Source organism: Cyphomyrmex costatus, unplaced genomic scaffold (genome assembly GCF_001594065.2).
Source record: "Cyphomyrmex costatus isolate MS0001 unplaced genomic scaffold, Ccosl1.0 scaffold229, whole genome shotgun sequence".
In the NCBI taxonomy this organism is placed as follows: domain Eukaryota; kingdom Metazoa; phylum Arthropoda; class Insecta; order Hymenoptera; family Formicidae; genus Cyphomyrmex; species Cyphomyrmex costatus.
The window spans coordinates 904,330-923,312 of NW_017276357.1; the positions used below are offsets into that span (position 1 = coordinate 904,330).

The 18,983-nt window shown below is 33.1% G+C and overlaps 1 protein-coding gene across 2 annotated transcripts in view; it reads right to left on the minus strand.

Annotated features, from left to right (window-relative positions):
- LOC108773936 (homeotic protein antennapedia) overlaps positions 1 to 18,983 on the minus strand; it is a 62,864-nt gene that overhangs the window by 33,503 nt on the left and 10,378 nt on the right. Inside the window, exon 1 of one of the 2 annotated variants that reach the window (XM_018539917.1) lies at positions 3,151 to 3,458. The exons of the other annotated variant lie outside the window; for it this stretch is intronic. The gene's annotated coding sequence lies outside the window, so the exon portion shown is untranslated. Of the gene's footprint in view, positions 1 to 3,150; positions 3,459 to 18,983 lie in introns of those variants that run through there. 2 annotated transcript variants of the gene reach the window in all.

Sequence of the window (18,983 nt, forward strand, 5' to 3'; positions counted from 1 at the left end):
CCCCCCCCCCTCCCTTCCTCCTGTCACTCTGCCACCCTCCATCAAATTTTCCTATCACCCCAGACTACTCCCTTCATTTCCTGCCTCGACGATCCCCCTGCCTGCCCCTGTACTGGCTGCCTCTTCCTCCTCCCTTCATTCGTGAACGGAAGGGACGTAATACGAGCGAGGGGAACCACGGCCAACCAGCGTCGTTGCTTTTAGGGATAAGAATTCTATCGGCGTGGAACCCCAAGCCCTTTTTTCACGCCGATGTTTCGGCGGAAAAAATAACATAGGGAGAGAAATATCGCAATGTCGGCAGTTGAAGATACAGAAAAAAAACCACACTAATGTCGTATGTTAGTTATTGTTGACGTTGTTTTTTCCTAGGCCGCACGATACCAATTGTATAGTAAATAAGAAATCGATGGTATTTTTTAAATGTAACTAATTTAATTTCGCTCTACTAACTAATCTTGTCTCTTATTTGTATACGGTTTTCTTCTAACTTTGTAGAAATCAAATTTGCATAATTATTTTACTTCCAAATGAAATAAATAAACCCCACAAAAAATGTCTAGTTTATCTAGTTTAAACCATTGAATTTTTGTAAGTATAATTAGGCGCTTCATATTTGGTAGATAGTTAGATAGCAAGTTCCTTTACACCGATGTTTAAAAAGTCTTGAAACGATTGTTATTAATATTTTATACATATCGCTGTTTTAAGTTTCTATAACCAATTAATTTATTCAATGTTTTATTTGATTTTATTCTAATATTATACGGACGATTCAACAACATTGATTGCTAATATTGAAGTCATTTTTATATAAAATAGGTATTTATATATGTCGAACGAATGTGAATTTATGTGGTATCTGGATTTGTATTGTGTAGTATAACTTCTATTATTTTATATTATACAATTGTAGTTCCGCATTACAATCTCACCATTTCTGTTCATGAGAATGACTTTCTTAATGGCATACTATCCATGAGACTTGCTATAATGATGAACTACTCGACAATGAAGAAAAAGAGAAGATTTATCCATTGACTTTTTTAAAAACTTGACACCTCTATATTCAAGTTGGTAACTTCTACACAATTATTTTAATACTCACAACAACGACACTATTTTGTGACGAAAAACATCGCTAAAAATGCTACCATTTTAGTTTTTTTGAAAAATTTATATGTAATGCATAATTTTTAATATATTTTACACGTTTAAACGTTGAAAATGACCTAAGGAGAGGTCGAAACGTCTGTTATATTTTATTGCTTATATTTAATTCTTAGTCTAACTTTTGTTTGCGTTTTCTATGTACCATTCGAATTTTTGTCTTATATTAAATGTTTTCAAAATTATTAAAAATATTTTATTATTTATTATTTGTTTTCTGGCTCGTAGCCCTTCTACACATATTATTTTTATACATATATTTATCTCTCACTGTAATAACAATCTCATTGTATTTACAATATCAATAAATAGTTCGTTTGGCTATCAACGTTTATTGTCTTCATTTGAATTGTTATTCATTAGAGTCATTTACATAAAATTTTAATTTTAAATAAAATAAATAATGTTTCATGCACGTCTCAAATAAATTCTGAAAATCAGTCTAATTTTCAAATTATATATAATACATTATTTATCAATGGATTACGCCACAAAAAGTAAATCATTTCGATAGAAATAATATATGTAAAAATATATAGAATAATTAGAGCAAGTTTAAATCGGTGTATATCTTTGAGCATTTAAAAGGTAAAGATAGGAAATTATAACATATCGATGTAATAATACTAAAAAAGCTATTATAGAAACCTTCTCGTTTAGGCCGACTAAAAGAGATAAAAGAAAATACTTTAAAGCTTTTTTGAAAATTTCTCACCTACCATGTCTTAAAAGTACCTGATCGACACGTCGATAAAATTTGTTAACGTATCAAAAGAAAGACGAAATTGAGGCACATTGTAGAATGCCAGGACTAAATGGTTAAAGGACGACCGACAGTTAGGCCACTATAAGAAACTCGATAAACTCTGCAGTTAATATTGGAATCTGCGTTTTTTGCACTGACCGCACAAGCCGCCTTGAAATCTACTGCATCATCAATTACACTTAAGAGCGGTTAGCGAATTACTAAACGTTTCAAGCACGCGGTGCAGATACGTCCACGCTTCATACGTGACTTGATAAGGACTTTCGCAGAAAACGTAATTTTACATCATTATAATTTTGTTAAAAACCTAATCTTCGATTGATCGATCTTGTTTACGAGTTGTTTCAGTTGTGATTCAACGTTACTTAATGTATAAAAATTGGTTGTTGTACTGACAAAAATATTTTCGTTTATTTTAATGAGAATTATATGAAATTAATATGAATAATTATATACTTTATAATATTAGATATTTCTATATAATTGAAACAAGCCTTTCTTCTTACTTCTTTATAAATCGTAATTTCAAACTCAGACTCAGTTATATACTTATTATTAATAATATATACATAAGAATTATATGTTCTAAAAATATATTAATATTTTCTCTTCTATTTAATTTAGTACAAAATGATTAGACAATGTAAAAAGAAAGCTAAAATTTCTCGAAAAAACTGGAATAAATATTTCTTTGCCAATCGTGTTTACGGGTTTCAACAATAATCACGCAAGTTTTGATGAATACGCGGAAATGAATAACGAATTGTGGTAGAATCATTGATCGACTGTTACGGGTTTTGTAATGTGACACTCGAAGCATTTTATACACTATAATTCAACGTTAATTGAAATGTCACTGTAATTTCTTACATGTTTTATCATAATTCTATCATTTGCATTGATAAACACATTTTGTGGAAAATTAATGATTCTTAGTAGTAACAAGCTAGACCTTTTGTATTCACACATTCTTGGTTTTTAAATTATTGAGTTATACCGAACTGTAATGTGTGTGTTTAAAAAGTGAAAATATCATAAATGTCCTCTGTGATAGAACACAATTAAAAATTGCATTCTTCATATTTTAAATTTTACTTAAATTGAATTCGTACTACGCGATTTATATTTCAATAAAATTATTTCCCCGAGATATCATCGTTACTATTTTAATAACGATTCAAAACGCAGTTAAAACCATTTAACTATCCGCTCACCTCCGTCGCTTCTTTTTCCGTCGCCTCCGTCGGCGAGGTCGCCTTCTAGTTTCCCCCCTGTTTAAGGGGGTAGTTGTTCTCCCCTGTAGTTTCAGGGCCGTTGCTGCTACGCTAAACTCGACTTCTTCCCCTGCCTCGCTTCTTCCCTGCACCGGGGGCCTTGTCTCCGCCCCGGCGCTGGGCCCCGTCGTGGCTGGTACTTCCCTTCACACACCACCTTCTTGGAAGTCTTTGTCCACGAAGAGCGAACAGATTCGCCAACAGTCACCGAGCCAGGTACGACGGGAAACTGCGTGGGATCAGAAAAATCCAACACCGTCGACGAACCATGTGTCCTTCGAGCAGATTCACTGTCTATTGGATAGAGTAACCATGTGAGTCCATTCACCATCACCCTTTCCTCACTTTGCCTTCGCGATACCTTTGCACACACACAGTCCTACGAACTGAAGGAGTCACACAAAATACTTGGAACGTTCACGGTACTTGATACTCTCACTCGTTCCAAATCGTACTGCTTATTCGAGTTCTTACGTGTTCGGATTGTCTTAAGAAGAATATTGCCAAATCGCAATAATTTATTAGCTGTGAAAGCTGTTTGCTGATGAATAACGATAAAAAATAAGCGAGCTACCGACTTAGCGCAACATAAGGCGGATTAGATCATTCGAAATTATCCTCATCTATACGCTTTCACTCGGATGAAATTGCTGATAAAAGCTTGAATAACTGGATAGATTTTTTTCACGACATAACGTGGGCAATGCTCGCGCAAAGTCGTTAAACAGTGCACACTATGTTTAATAAGCTGCAATTTAATATCGATCTACAAGAGTTATCAATGTTCAAGATCTACAATGTAAAATGTGTAGTCTTGGAAAATCTCATCAGTGTTATTATCACGAAGTCAAGCATCAGTTTCCAAACTAATTTTTTCGGCGTTTTATCGTTTAAAATACAGCGTGGAGATCAATGATGAAGCACAGTTATGAGTCGTCAATAAATGAGAATGTTTGTTGTGCGAGGAGCTTCTCACGATATCACACTTTCCTCTAACTATTCGATGATCTTGTTAAAATGTCGCTGCTTCAGCTCGCGCAAAAGCACAATAATCCTGGAAGAGAGTACCAAGAGAGCCTTCTTGAAGAGAGTACCAAGAGAAAATAAACATCGACCCTTCAGGATCTGTTAACTGGTACTCGATCGTTGTGCCAAATCGGAATTCGGTTGTCTCGTCGCCGCAGGTCCGTCGCACTTCAAGGTGTATCGCACGTGTGTCGCGTCGCACGAAAGACCGTAATTTCGGACGTTATCATTCGTCACCGAGCGTACCCCGAGCACAGCATCTCGTCCACGATTGACAGTTCTTACTAGGGCTCGGTGCGTGTCGGCCAGCGTCGGGACGGTTCTCGGCTCGCCGATACCCATGGAAAACCGCGGATGGTGCCGCGGTGATGTATATCTTAAGCGAGAGATGCGACGACTCTGATCCGCGAATTCCGCCCGCTCGGTTTCGCAGCCTCCAACGAGCGGGACCGGAGCGCCGCGACGCGAAGCGCCCTGTGCACATGCGTTAAGCTTCACTCCCCCGATACACCCGTATTCCCCTTGGCCTACCGCCTGCTCCCGCTTCTCTTGACGCCCCCGTGATCTAGCACTCGGTGGTGGTTGTGTACAGCACCGCGAAGCCCCCTTCTCCCCTGCGTCCGTCTTCACGGGACACGGGTAGACTCGAGGGGCGCCGCGGGACACTCTCGAGGCTATCTACCATATATACTGTTACGCAGTTTCTCTCTGCGTCAACAAGGATAGTAGACGACGCAGTCGTCTCATTGACGTTCTTATTACGTTATTCCGCAATCTAGAGGGTTTGGATAGTATATATTGAGAGAGAGAGAACGCTGAATGAATTTAAAAGTCTTAAATTTTCCATTATTACGTTCGGGACAAGTGATAAGTCATGTCCTAAATTAGAATTGTAACAGTAGACTTAAGATTAATGGCAGTGACGATGACATCCAATGCGTATTAAAATTGGGACATAATATATTTTGTCTTCTATCTTCGTATTATAGGATGATATACGATAGTTGTTTTCGTCAAGGTATTGAATTACGTTTAATCATTTAATTTATCGTGCATGTATTCAGTTGAGGGAGAGCCAACTCCTAAAAGAACTGTATCTATCACAAATCTATTTCTTCGTTCAACTAATTTTAATCCCGCAGAAATGCTCAAAATAGCATCGCCGACGCTAACGATACCACCACCATGCTCGCGCGCATCGTATCCACGTGCCACTCATTCAAGCTTTCATCAACCGCAAACGTACGCGATTCGAATTGAATGCCGAGCTTTCGAACCTCGGAACGTGCACGGCCTACAGCGCGCCGAAGGCCTGTGGAGAAAATTGCAGAAAATCCATCCATGCTGTAGAAAACGGCTGACGGATTCGACCGTCAATCTTTCAACGATAGTCGTAATCCTATCAGACGACTACCAGCGTCGAATCGCGGATCTTGTGTGGATAGAATGTTCAAATATCTTTTTGGAAGAATAATGTGTCGTAGGTACACGACAGTGAAACATACGTCAGTTGGATTATGCTTACATTGTCTGTATAGCGATATTAATATTTTTCTCATTATTAAAATAATAATTAAACATGCCACTCTCTTTTATTTTTCAACAATTGCAAAATTTTAACTCTGAAATGTCTATTTTTATACAGAATCGTATGACATGAAAGTATAGTTTGTCAAAAATAACAAACCAATTGTGAAATTTGACGAATGTAATTATTCAATTACGACTTATTACGGAACATGATAATTGATAACGTTACGCAGTCTGAACAGCTATCGCGCGCGCTGCGGTGAAACATATGGAACACAAAATGCGCATACAAATAACGTTACGTTATAAATATTAAATGCGGTTTTTGTTCCGTCGAAATACTATTTATTATTATTACTCGTTATTTACAGGGGTATTAATCATACTTATTGATAAATTCAATCTTATATTATATCATCGCAATTTGCAATCGTAGAATCAAAGAGATTACTGCTAAAAAAGAAAAATGTTATCTACGATTAAAATTAATTATACGATGATTATACGGTAAAATTTTTCAAAATTACACTCCCAAGTAAAAACAGTATGTAAGAAATGAACACGAGTCTATGATGTATGTACGTATTTTCGGAACGTTGAGCTGCAAGTTTAACTTACTGCGAGAGATTTAAGGGACATCGAAAACGCTAAATTTTCGGACAAGTGCGGTAATCGTCTTACGGATCGCAAGAAATTAACGAGACACTAAGTTGTAGAGAGTGCTGAGAGCGTTGGAAGGTAACATCGAGAAATCACAAACTAGGCAGCTACCAAGGCAGCAAAAGTTCGCACGTCGGTAGAAAAGAAAAGAAAAACAACGAGAGAAATTTAAAGAACGGCAGCGAAGTAGATAAAGAGAGGGAAGGCATAAACCAACGGGCAGCGGCCGTGAAACAAAGCAGGAGTTGCCGGCCGTGTAATTGGACTTTTTGTTGATATTCTTTTTAAAAGCAGCAAGTAAAGCAGGATTTTCTTGGTTATTAATCGAGATCTTGAGCTACTTATTGAACATCCGTTTACGTTTATACGTGCGACAAATCTCTGATTTTAATTATTTATCGTGAAAAAATTAGAATATTTTCAAAAAATTATTTTCCAAAAATTCTGATAATTTTACTAATAATAGAAAGAATATTTAGTAAAAAATTTTACGATAAAGTTGACATAGATATATATTTCCAACGTTATATAAGTCAAAATATGATGAAGTCGCCATCAATAGCGGAGACGACATCGTCAGCAGTAAGAAGCAGCCAACCGTTTATTTGTCCAGTTAGCTTTCGATTGCAGACGCGTTGGGGCTACTACTGTACCCTCGTCTTGGGCAGTCGTATACACGCAAACGCCCATACGCGGGCCCCTTCTCACAATCAGCTAGTAATCTCTTCTTCCTTCTACTTCTTTTATAGGCCACGCAGCTAGTCGTACGATCTCACGATCGTATAAAATATATACCTAGCATTCGTTTGCAATGGTTCAGGATGGTCGTACTAGAACCATATGACCCAGTTTGTTGATAAACAGAGCTTCGTTGATAATTGAAGAAATGGAGTGTGATTGTCATCTTATTGTTATCCGATAATTGATTGACTATCGGTGCTTCTTTCACATCATATTCTAGCGCAAAATAAAACAGAAATTCATATTTCACAAATTTTAGCATAAATAAATATTAACAAAGAAAAAAAAATAGCTGTAGACTTAGATTCTAAAAAATCTCTATTTAAAAAATTACTGTACATTTTGTTGAAAATATGAAGAAAATATCATTGTATAAACGAAAAACATTGTGCTCTATTTTGTGAATCAACATTAATCTTTACGATTTCGATATTATCTGCAATAAAATTGCAATTAATACAAAATATTTTATCGTCAACGAAACATAAAAGAGTATAAAATTGTGGGAGTTTTCATCGTTTTCAAGTAGTCTTGAATTAAAATTCCGTGCAAGTATCTTTTTGGATCTGCAGTCTACGTGCCAACGTGGCGATATCGCTTTTCCGTTATCCGTGCAGAGTGAAGCTCGTCGACAGTCGCTTCTAAAATATTTCACGAGAATTGCATTTTAAAATTACAAAATAGAAAACCGAATATACACCAATTATATAGACTTTATTTGAAAATTAATATCCAACTAATTGTTGTAGAGTAATAATTGTATATATTTGATGCGCTCTATCTTATTTTCACTCAACATAAAAAATATGTACAAAAAGACAAAATTTTAAAGATATTACCGAAAATTAACATCTAATGTTTGTTGTTTTTCTTTAAAAAAAATAGCATAATCGCAAGAAAATAATAAATAAAATAACTATAAATAAGAGAGAATGTGCGTGTATGTGTACGTGAATATACGTTTTTCACGCGTCACCGACATCTCGTGAGTATCGGGTAGATTATACTGACACATAAGGGAGAATTCAGCCCTATGGTAGAGGAAACTCTCTGCGGGAGTAACCCATGGAAGCGGAGCCAGAGAAGTTTCGCTTCGAGAGCGTGACGGGGGTGGAACGAAGGGTGGCGTGGAACGAACGGAACCGAGAAACGCTGGTGAAGGAGGACGCCGGGAGAGAGAAGCGGGCTGACGACTCGGGGGTGGGCTAAGGGGGTAGGTGAGGGGATGAGCCAGAGTTGGAGCGATGGCAGAGTATTGATTTAGTGGGTTTCACCGTCTCCTTCTATTTGTCTCTCTCGTTCTATATCTCCACGTCTCCACTATATCTACAGCCACGGAGAGCGCATCAGCTCATTGTTTCGGTGCTGCCATTTCTTAGCTCGCAAAGCACGCTCTATTTTTGCGAAATGAATAATCTCATTAAAATATAGACGTTAACGACTATTATTTATCACATATTTAACTATTTTCGTAATTTCCCTTGAGACACATGGCTCTTAGACTCACAGAATTAATTATGTTAATGAAAGATTAACGTTTTAAGATGTAATACGTATAATAAACAGATGTATAGTAATTATATATCTGTATATTATAATAGATAGTAAAAATGTGTTGCAATATTCTTATATAGCAATTATGTTAAATCTATTCTGAAATATTGCATATTTTCGATAAATTAATGTCATTTTTTTTGCCATGCTGAGTCTTTGATAAATTACATTTAAAAGTGTTGCTGAAAGTTCAGTAGGTATGTGTATAAATTCGGAAACAGTTATCGATTGAATAATCCGCGATCAAGCGAGATGGAACGCAAAACCGGTTTTGAAAGCGAGTCAAGTTCAGAACATATAAATCGCGATGTATCTCGATACACGTACAAAATGTCACATTTTCACAGCGGACAAGGAGCCGCCATGCCGTGTTCAACTTGCCACAAGGCAAGGTTATTTAAATGCGAAATTTCTTTGCCGTGCGACAAATGTTGATCCAAGCATTGATGAATATGTAAACCGTTTGTTCAGGTGAATGCTAAACTACAAGCAGGCGGCAGCATATCGATCGGTGACAAATATAACATACACAGTATGCAAATTAAATAGTAGAAAGTCGATTTAACAATACTGTTGTAGTTTAATTAATTTAGAATGATTATATGACGATCATATACAGCGAGAGAGAGAGAGAGAGAGAGAGATCTCACTTTAACTGTAATATTATATTTTATGTTCAATGCTATTATAATATTTAACTGATTTATAACAAAAAGAAATGTAACAGCTTCCGTTCCTTCGCATTATTGATAATTCATGTATATGAATTGTGTTTTAGTTATAAGACATATGGATTAAGAAAAATATCGTGTTGCAATCATATGATGATCTAATTAATGATAGTCGCAACACCCACGTAACAGTTTAGGGCACACGAGGAGGGAAACCGAGATACTATCTCCATATAGTTAAGAGGTGTTTACAACTTCAGGCAGTGAATCTGTGGGTAAGTGGTGGAGAAGATGGCAGTAAATATTCCTTGGATGCTACTCCTCCCTACTCTTCTCCTCTATCCTTTTTCCTCCGTCGATTTCCTTCTTCTTTCGCGCTTCAGCATTGCCCCTTTCGTCCCAGCCAACCGGAGCAGCATCATCCTCCGCATCGCGGAATTCCAATTTACCCTTCTCGTGCCTTCTTTCATCCTCGATCGTGGAGTACGGTTCAAAACGAAAACACCCAATTGATTGTGTCCCCAGTACCTCACATACCATTTCTCTTGGAATAAATTACAAAAGATTTAAATTCCAAAAACCTTTTTAAACGATTAAAAATTGATCTTTTTAACTATGTATCGAGGTGTAGATACTAAAACTTCAATGTAAACATACCTTATTAAACATTATTGTTCTACTTTACTTTAGATTTTTAGATAAATTAATTTAACTGCTGTCATGCAGGGGTAGATTTTAAGTACATATTTGAAATTTATAATAATATTGGAGGAACGGATAATTAAAGTTCTATAAATCCTGGAATTTCAGCAGTTATATTTGACATCGTGACGAAAAAGAATAACTCGTTTTAAGAATACATTGGTACACATTCAATTGAGAAAGTAATCTTATGTAGAATGCGGTTTTAGTAATAGCAAACTTTTGTGTGTATGTACGTGTGCGAATCTAATCTTTTTTGACAGGAACAGATATCAAAATGAAAGTTGCTTCGTCGGATCTGATGAATTTTGCCCTTTATCTCGACTATTCTCAAAGGAATTGACGAATCTCCGGATGAGTTTCAAAGAGAAAATTGGTTTCACGTCGCAGATCGGAAAAATAATTAGAAAGTTTTCCTCAAGGCTTACATGTAATACAAATTAAGTAATTTAAATGCGTCAATCAAATAACTGTGTTAATAAGTGCGAATATTCTATCTATAATATACCTACTTTAATTTTTTAAATTATACTTTATTCATAATAATAATTGTGACAAAATTTAAAATTTGAAAAAATTAAAATTTTGAAACTATTCCAAATACGAAAATAGCGTAGTCCTTTCATTGTACTGTAATCTCTTACGATTATATTATAATGTAACTGTCAAATTTAACATGTAAGTGCGCTGATAAACATCATAATGACAACACCAATTGTATAAATTGTTTATTGTAGATACTAATAGATCTTAAAGATTTTGCAAATATTAAGTTAAATTGAACGTATCTGTAAATTTATAAAAAATGTCACCGACAACAGGAAGCACCATAAATAATATCAATGATTATTCTTTAATTAAATTAAACGTACATAACAAATAATACAGATAGGAATTATTCAAGCATATAAAAGGTAATAGAGAAACAAAAATGATACGATATATCTCTGATGGAAATTGAAAAAGAAAACGGAGAGAGAGGAATAGAGGGAGGTATCGCGCAGAGGGATGAGAAAAAAGCGTTGCTGTCTGCAGCCTCGGCCGATAGGAGGAGAGAAAAGGATAGGACTACCGCGTAGACTGGAAATGAAAGAGCTCAGCCCCGAACGGGCGATAATTCATTCCTGAACCGAACGAGGCAGCTGAATCCGGCGTTGCACACGTGCACGATTTCGTGGAATGGGCGGCGCTTTACGTGAAAACTCGCGACTAGTGATATCAATAGCTATGGAATTCACGCTAGATTCGCAAAATAAAAAATAGTATTTTTTAGAAAAAAAAAAAGTCCATATCTCAAATTGTATTTAGAGCGCAATGTGTTGTATGTAGTTTATTGATTTTTGTTAGATGTCAGTTAAAAATTTGGTACATATCTTTATGGATATTTTATATGTATATGAAATACTATGGATCTTTTATAATTAATATATATGTAATATTTTCTTTGAGACTTTTATTAAACAATTTCGACACGTGCGCACAATTTCGTTACGATGCACTGTAATGGTCGACATTAAAATCAAATAAACCATTTTATCACGCCACTATTATTAACACATTTTCGCTTCTTGATAAAGTCTTAAGTTTGTTACAAAAAATCTGATGTAGAATGATTATAACAAAGAGAAACATTTATATGCTTCTAAATTTTCTTCCGTTCATGATTCTTTCGCGAAGAATCAGTTGTGCCTGTATGAAATGATTGTGGAACAAAAGTAAAACTCGCTTTTATGCTGAATTTGTTTTTCCGACTGTCAGTGAAACTTAAGGGAATACCTTCACTGTTTCGCCCCTTGTAACTTTCACTGCCATAAAAATATAAAAGCATTGTCGTTCTGGCACGTTACGTAAAAGAGCCTGAATACATAATACGTCCTTCAAGCGAGAACCTACATTCTTCCTTTTTCACATTCAACCAATCTCACTAGATTGATTCAAAGAAAGACCAAAACAAAATTTAATTCTCTTGTTAAATAAATATTTAAAAAATGTTATTTGCAAAAAAATAATTACATTATTTAATTTTACAGTTATATATTTTTAAAAGATAATAGAGTATTCTTGAAGAACATTATTGTATTATTATGTGAGCGTTAGATTATTTTAAAGATTATAATTATAGATATTTGTGTGGATTAATTTTTAGAGTGGAGTGTACTCTTGAGGGTCCACCCCTTCGAAAGCTAAAGGGAGGAAAGGGACTTTTGGCTCTAAGCATAGCCAGCAAAAGGGCGGGCAGTCAGCGTGAAACGGAAAGCAAGATTTAGATGTCATCCTCTCTCATGACGTGCTTTTCTTCTACTCCTCCCGCATGGTACCTCTTCTCATAAGACAACCAAATGTTTTTTTCTGACCTTCTAAAACCTCTCATCAAATGACTTAAATGAGAAAGGTACTCATCCGTTAAGAATACAGCTCTAATAAAGTCATTGTTATTTTCTGAAAACATCTGTTACAGAGGAAATTCTACACGTGAGTCCTAAATAACGTACAAATCGACATACGAGTTTTATTTAACTAAAAAAAATTATTTTCATATTATGATAATGCATATATATGTATTATATAATCAAATTGCGTCTTTAAAAAGTATTTATTGAAAAATAGACAAGCAAAAATTTGGCAATGGTGATAAACAAAATTGCACAATATTATCTCTCTATAAAACAAATATTTTTGTCTAAAATGATGAAACTATACCATATTTAGGCTATACAAAGTTTTATAATTTTCTCACTAAGCCGTGAAAAAAATTTTAACGTACTTTCAAGGGTTTGTCTTTCCAGAAAGAAAACCCTAAATTTTCTACGAATAGGATTAGTTCATCCAATCAGACGCAACATTGGAAGGGCGGGTTTAATTAAAATCTTCTTGGAGCCAGACTATACTAATGTAAGTCCACGACTGGGAGATGCCGCAGATATAAGAATAGAACATGAAGAGGTTTCCCTACGACTAGAATTTCTAAGTGGTTTGTCAAATTAACGAAAAGCAATACGATGTTGTGTGTAATACGAAAATTTATGTTTTATTCTAATTAATATTCATAAATAAAATTAGTATAAAATATATAACTGAATAGACGCACTCAATCATTTTATTTATGACAATTTAATTTCTTATAGTATTAAAAATATTTAACAAATTGTTTATTTTGTAAATAAAGAAAATTAATACTTAATTTACATAATCTTCAAATTAAAATCATATTTTTCATAGGTCACAGTATAATAAAAAGTAAACAAATTTGCATGCAATTTGTTATTTAAATACTAATTAATGTTTTTGACCTTCATATTTTTGACTTTTAATAAGGAAAACGACACTGACATATTTAAATAAAGTAATGACGCATTTAACTTATGATTATTTTTATATGTATATCAAACGTGATTTTATTATATTTCATTATTAATCATTATTAAAAGTAATTAAAAGTAATAAAAAATCGATTGCATCAATGTAAAAAAAATCATTTAATTCTGGATAAAGCGAAATAAATTTGAAAATTATGTTAATATTTTATTTTTATTTCATTATTTTTGTATACTTAAAATAAATTTATAAAATATAAAATATCTGTTTTTTAATTTCTATAATTCTATAAAAAGGTTTTCCAAATTAAAATAATGCACTATGAATTTTTCTTCTTTGTATTTGTCTATTTATAATTACATACTGCCTCATAAAACTAACATTGTACGTTCATATACATATAAAGAAAGTTTCATTTTCTTTTTTATCTGTAATATGTATAAGTCACATTTTTAATCTACTTTTTTAAAACATAATTCCGATAAAGAAATTTTGAAAAATCTGTTCATACAAAAAATTTAGTAATATTCATCTTTTCAAGGTTAAATAATCACTGTTGCTGCCAGTCAACTAATACAAAATCTTCATAAGTGGAGCTATAAATTTATCATGGTCTGAACACCAAGCCTATATTTACTCTATTATACAAGCTCGTTTTTATAAGCCGTTTACGTTTAACGGCAAATAATCGTTTAGATGCCGCGCCATGATACGGGTCATAAATTTGCCGGCACCCATGGCGTTCGAGCTGTGTTATGATGGTGCGGGATATGCGCAGGTCAGTACCACCTTCATTTTAAGCGGGGTGCAGAAGGTGGCAGCACCACGAAAACAGCTGCCACGCGCGAGTAGCGGCCTTGAGATAGAATTATACCGCCATCTGCTGCACTTTGCTGGAAGGTCGAGTACCTTTGGGTTCCAGTAAAATTGGGTAGAGGGCTTTGCTTCATTTGGCGGGAAAAGTAATAATTTTCAAACGGTTAAGATCAAACGATATATGTATATAAACCAATGTTCTTTTATTATCTTTGCAAGATTCTTGAAAAAAAATGTTGCAAGATAATGAAACATTGGGTTTATATTAATTTTATAACATAACAAATGAGTATGTGGTATAATTATATAGAAAAAAAATTTAACAATAAAAATAAAGATATATATATAATAGAAAACTGCTGGTTAATAAAATAAAAAACATAATTCTGCATAATATGGTATAATCTACGATGTGATTACCTTCATGCATAAGATTATCTTATGCATGATATGTTAATAAATCACTCACAAAAATGCTAATGCATTATCGTTCATTGTTTACATTGTGCAAAGCAATAACTAATAATCAATACAAGCTTGCAATCAATATTGTAACATAAATATAGAAAACAGTAATTACTATTAACTTATGAAATTGTTCATAAAAATTAATTTTTTTTACGGATACTACATTAAACAAGCTTATATTAAATTTTCGAATACGTCTTTAATTATATATTACTCTCTCTCTCTCTCTCTCTCTCTCTCTCACACACACACACACACATACACACACACATATTTTAAATAAAATGTTATATTTATAAAAAATATATATATTTCTGTATTAATATTTATAAATAGCCATCTATATAGGATTCGATGCAAATAAAAATACTGACAATTGCTGGACACATATATCTCACATCAATTTTCACTTCATTGTACTTCTAACTGTTCAGTAACTGTAAATTTTTACCTGTATAAATCCAACTTGACATTTTCATTAGATTACGTTTTTATCATATCAGATTGGACTGTTCTCATCTCCGAATAAAGAATTAGTTATAAATATTTTTATAATCATTGACTTAATTTATTTTACCTTAAAAACTTTTTACTTTTCTGCTTATTTTTATTTTTACTTATTTCTACTTTGTTTATACTTAGTTTTATATTTCTACTTATTTGAATAGACTACAGTGTTTCTAACTTTTAATTTATCGCTTTTTACTTGTATTTAAACATAAATAGAAACTAAAAAGACAAATTAAGAGTCAAAGGTTAAAAATTTCTTTAATCACATAGTAAAAAGATAAAATAAATTAATATAAATTAACATGAAAAACAAGACTAAATTCGAAGATATAAAAATATACATAAATATGAAAAAACAAGAACAAACTTAATACAAAAATAAAAAAAGGCTTAATCATAAAATCTATAAACTTTACATGTTTCGACTCGTGGATTGAGTCTTCTTCAGAAGTAACCAAACGAAAAAACATCGTATAGACAAAACATTGGTGAAATAATGATGCATCCGACATCAAGGTAAGGAATTTATTATAAGCATATTTTCATGTTAATTTATATTAATTTATTTTATCTTTTTACTATGTGATTAAAGAAATTTTTAATGTTTGACTCTTAATTTATCTTTTTAGTTTCTATTTATGTTTGAGAATAAGAGTCCTTTACTTACTTATTTATTATTACTTGTATTTAATTTATGTTTTTTGCTCATATTTGTGTCTTTTTATCTCTATTTAATTGTTAACTATTTTAGTTTTACATTTATTTTCTATTTTGTATCATTAACTTAATGTTTTAACCATACTCAATTATTTAAAAATAAATTATTTTTATTTCATTTTTTAATATCCTCGTCGTTTGGTCGTTGACTTTCTTGTATTGCTTAGCGTACAATAAGCCCTTTATCTATTACTCTAATGTTTATAGTTTGTATTATCTAAAATGTGTAATTAGTTTTTAAGTGCCTATTGATAATCAAGTAATATATTAAAATTTAATTTACTAGGAACTCTTTCATATAAGAAAAATTTTATTTTCTTTACTATGAAATACCAAAAAAAGCTTTTACACAAAAGCTAAAAGAATAACAAATAAATTACATTTTTACTGATTATATTTTTAGATTTAGTGTAAGTACATGTGAAAAATATTAAATATTTTAAAAAATATTATGCTTATTGAATATATGTATATAACATTAGCTCTATTTTTTCAAAATAGAGGACTTAGTGGACTAAGTCATATATATGAATATTTGCCAATATAAATTTAATACAATTATTTAGCATCTACATTTATATGATCTTGTAATTTTATTAAATGATAGAAATTTGATTAAAAATTAAGAATGATATGCACACATAAATATCCAAAGCGGGCGGTCTTGTCGCGCCTTCATCGCGATTGTGCAGCGAACTGGCGCGTGGCACTGCTTATCAATTACTCAGATCAACCTACTGTGGTCTGTGTGTCCATGTCTACCGTTCCTGTAATACCAATCAACTCTGCAGTGCCCGCTAACACCGATTCTTTCGCCTTGTACGCGATCATTTGGGTGGTCGGCAGACGGAGCCAGCGAGGTGCCAAGGTCTATTATTAGTGACGGGATAACGAACACATGACGGCACCATGAATTATGCTAAGAAACCTCGGGCCGCATAGCGATTGGTCAAATATTAGGCCGCTCCACTGAGTAACTGCTCCATAAGCAGGTGTATATGAACTGTTTTGTAAAGGATTGCAAGTTCATCAACGTATTTTCCGACGAATCCGACATCAGGTTTTTTTTTTTTTTTTTAGAAATATCTGAAGATTTACAATACAGCTTTTTTATTAAACCATAAAAAATTATAGAATTCTAGTAAGTTAGATTTTAACAAATAAATAATAAAATGTTTACCTAATGTTTACAAATTTATATTACAATTTGATTGCCAGTTTATAAGTGGATGATAAAAAGGTAAAGAAAAAGAGAATTAAAAATACAAACATAAAAATACAATAATTAAATATTAAAATATGTTTATAATTAAATATTACCAATTAAATATTTTCAATCAAAATTGTATCTTTCTCATACGTCATTAATTATCTCAAGAATCAAAATATGTATATCTTTAAAAAATTTATTTAAATAATAACGTGACATGCAACGTTTTATATTCTATACAACGCTGCGTATCACATCATTATTTATGAGTGAATTTTTTTTTCAAAAAGAAACAAAAACGTGTAACTAGCAAAAACATTTACTGGGCGTACCAGTGTTCATTTGGTTGACTATAAAATGAGATGATAAATGGCAGACTAGACCTGAGCATGCGAGTTTGGTTGGACAGGTAGTAATACTCTTCGTAAAGGCTGTAACTCATACCTCATCGAACCTCGAAGAAATTGTGATATGACGATCAAGAGCAATAATCTGAAGTAAACTGCTGAGAAAGAATTAAGGTGAAAGGCAGAGATCGACGACGACCAATTAGCCTATGTAACCATTTTACGGAGTATATTATCCGTCCCAGTCGTGGAAAAGTAAGATTTAATCACGCTACGAGAAGGATGTATGTCTGTTTTCTCACGCATAGTGAACTTCCTCCCGAAACGAGCAGCCGGTCTATTACTCACGGGCGCGATGATAAACCCGTGCAATCGTCTTAATTAGTTGGTTAAAATGCGTTAGGTCATCCACTCACGCAAACTAGGTACACTAATCGAGATAACGCAGGTTAATTTACTTTTCGCTAATATTATTATTATTTAATGATATTACCTTAGTAATTTTATATATTATTTACGATAATGTGCATACATCGTGTTACTAAATTGCAAAATTTGAAATTTAATTTTTTAATCTACATATTAATTTTAAGAGTCATTTTCTTTATATAATACATGATAATTAACTGCGTTAAATGTCAGCGGCTAAAGAAAATTATAAATTTTGTACGAACGAAGGAGGAAATTGCGTAGAACACGACCGGTTTTCTGGTTCCACACAGTCGAGATCCCTGGAACAGTCGAGCACCACGCAGTAGTTCGCGCAATCACGTTGCGCAGTAGATCGCAGAATAGATAAACATGACACTGGCACGGCGCTCGTGCTGTGGTTTAACATCCAGCACGAAGAAATACAGAAACTACACTTAGCTATTTCGCGCATCGTTCCTAGATCCACATCTCTTTGGCGAGAGGATAGCTTATCTTGAGCTATGTATCGAAGCGTTACGCTGCGACAAGAGCTACGTCTACTCTTGGATGCTCATTCCATGTCTCATATAAAGAATCGCGCTAAAATGGAAATTATTATGATTTTATCTCGCTATCTGTCTTCTAACAAACAGAGATACATGCAGATATACTACTAGAAATGACATTTTTTTTTAATAGCGGCTCGTATAAATTAAGAAATGACGCATTAACCAGATAAAGTAGTATCAATTTCTTCATTTGACATAAGATAAAAGATAAAAGATTTATGTACAGAGTGGTAAAAAAATCTATCGAGAGTTAGAAAGCATATAATATTCACGCTTGACTATAATTAGATAAATCCGACTCATACAATTTATTTGTCAAGCTTTTCAAATTTAATTAACTAATTAAACATTTTGTTATGATAGATATATCTTTTGTAAATTCTAAAAACCTTTTTATTTGTACGATACGAAATTCGCTTGATTTTAATACTAATTTTTATATTTGTCACATTGAAAAATAAATACGTAATTTAAATTCTTTGTGTATACTTATAGTATACTTATACATATATAATATTTAACATAT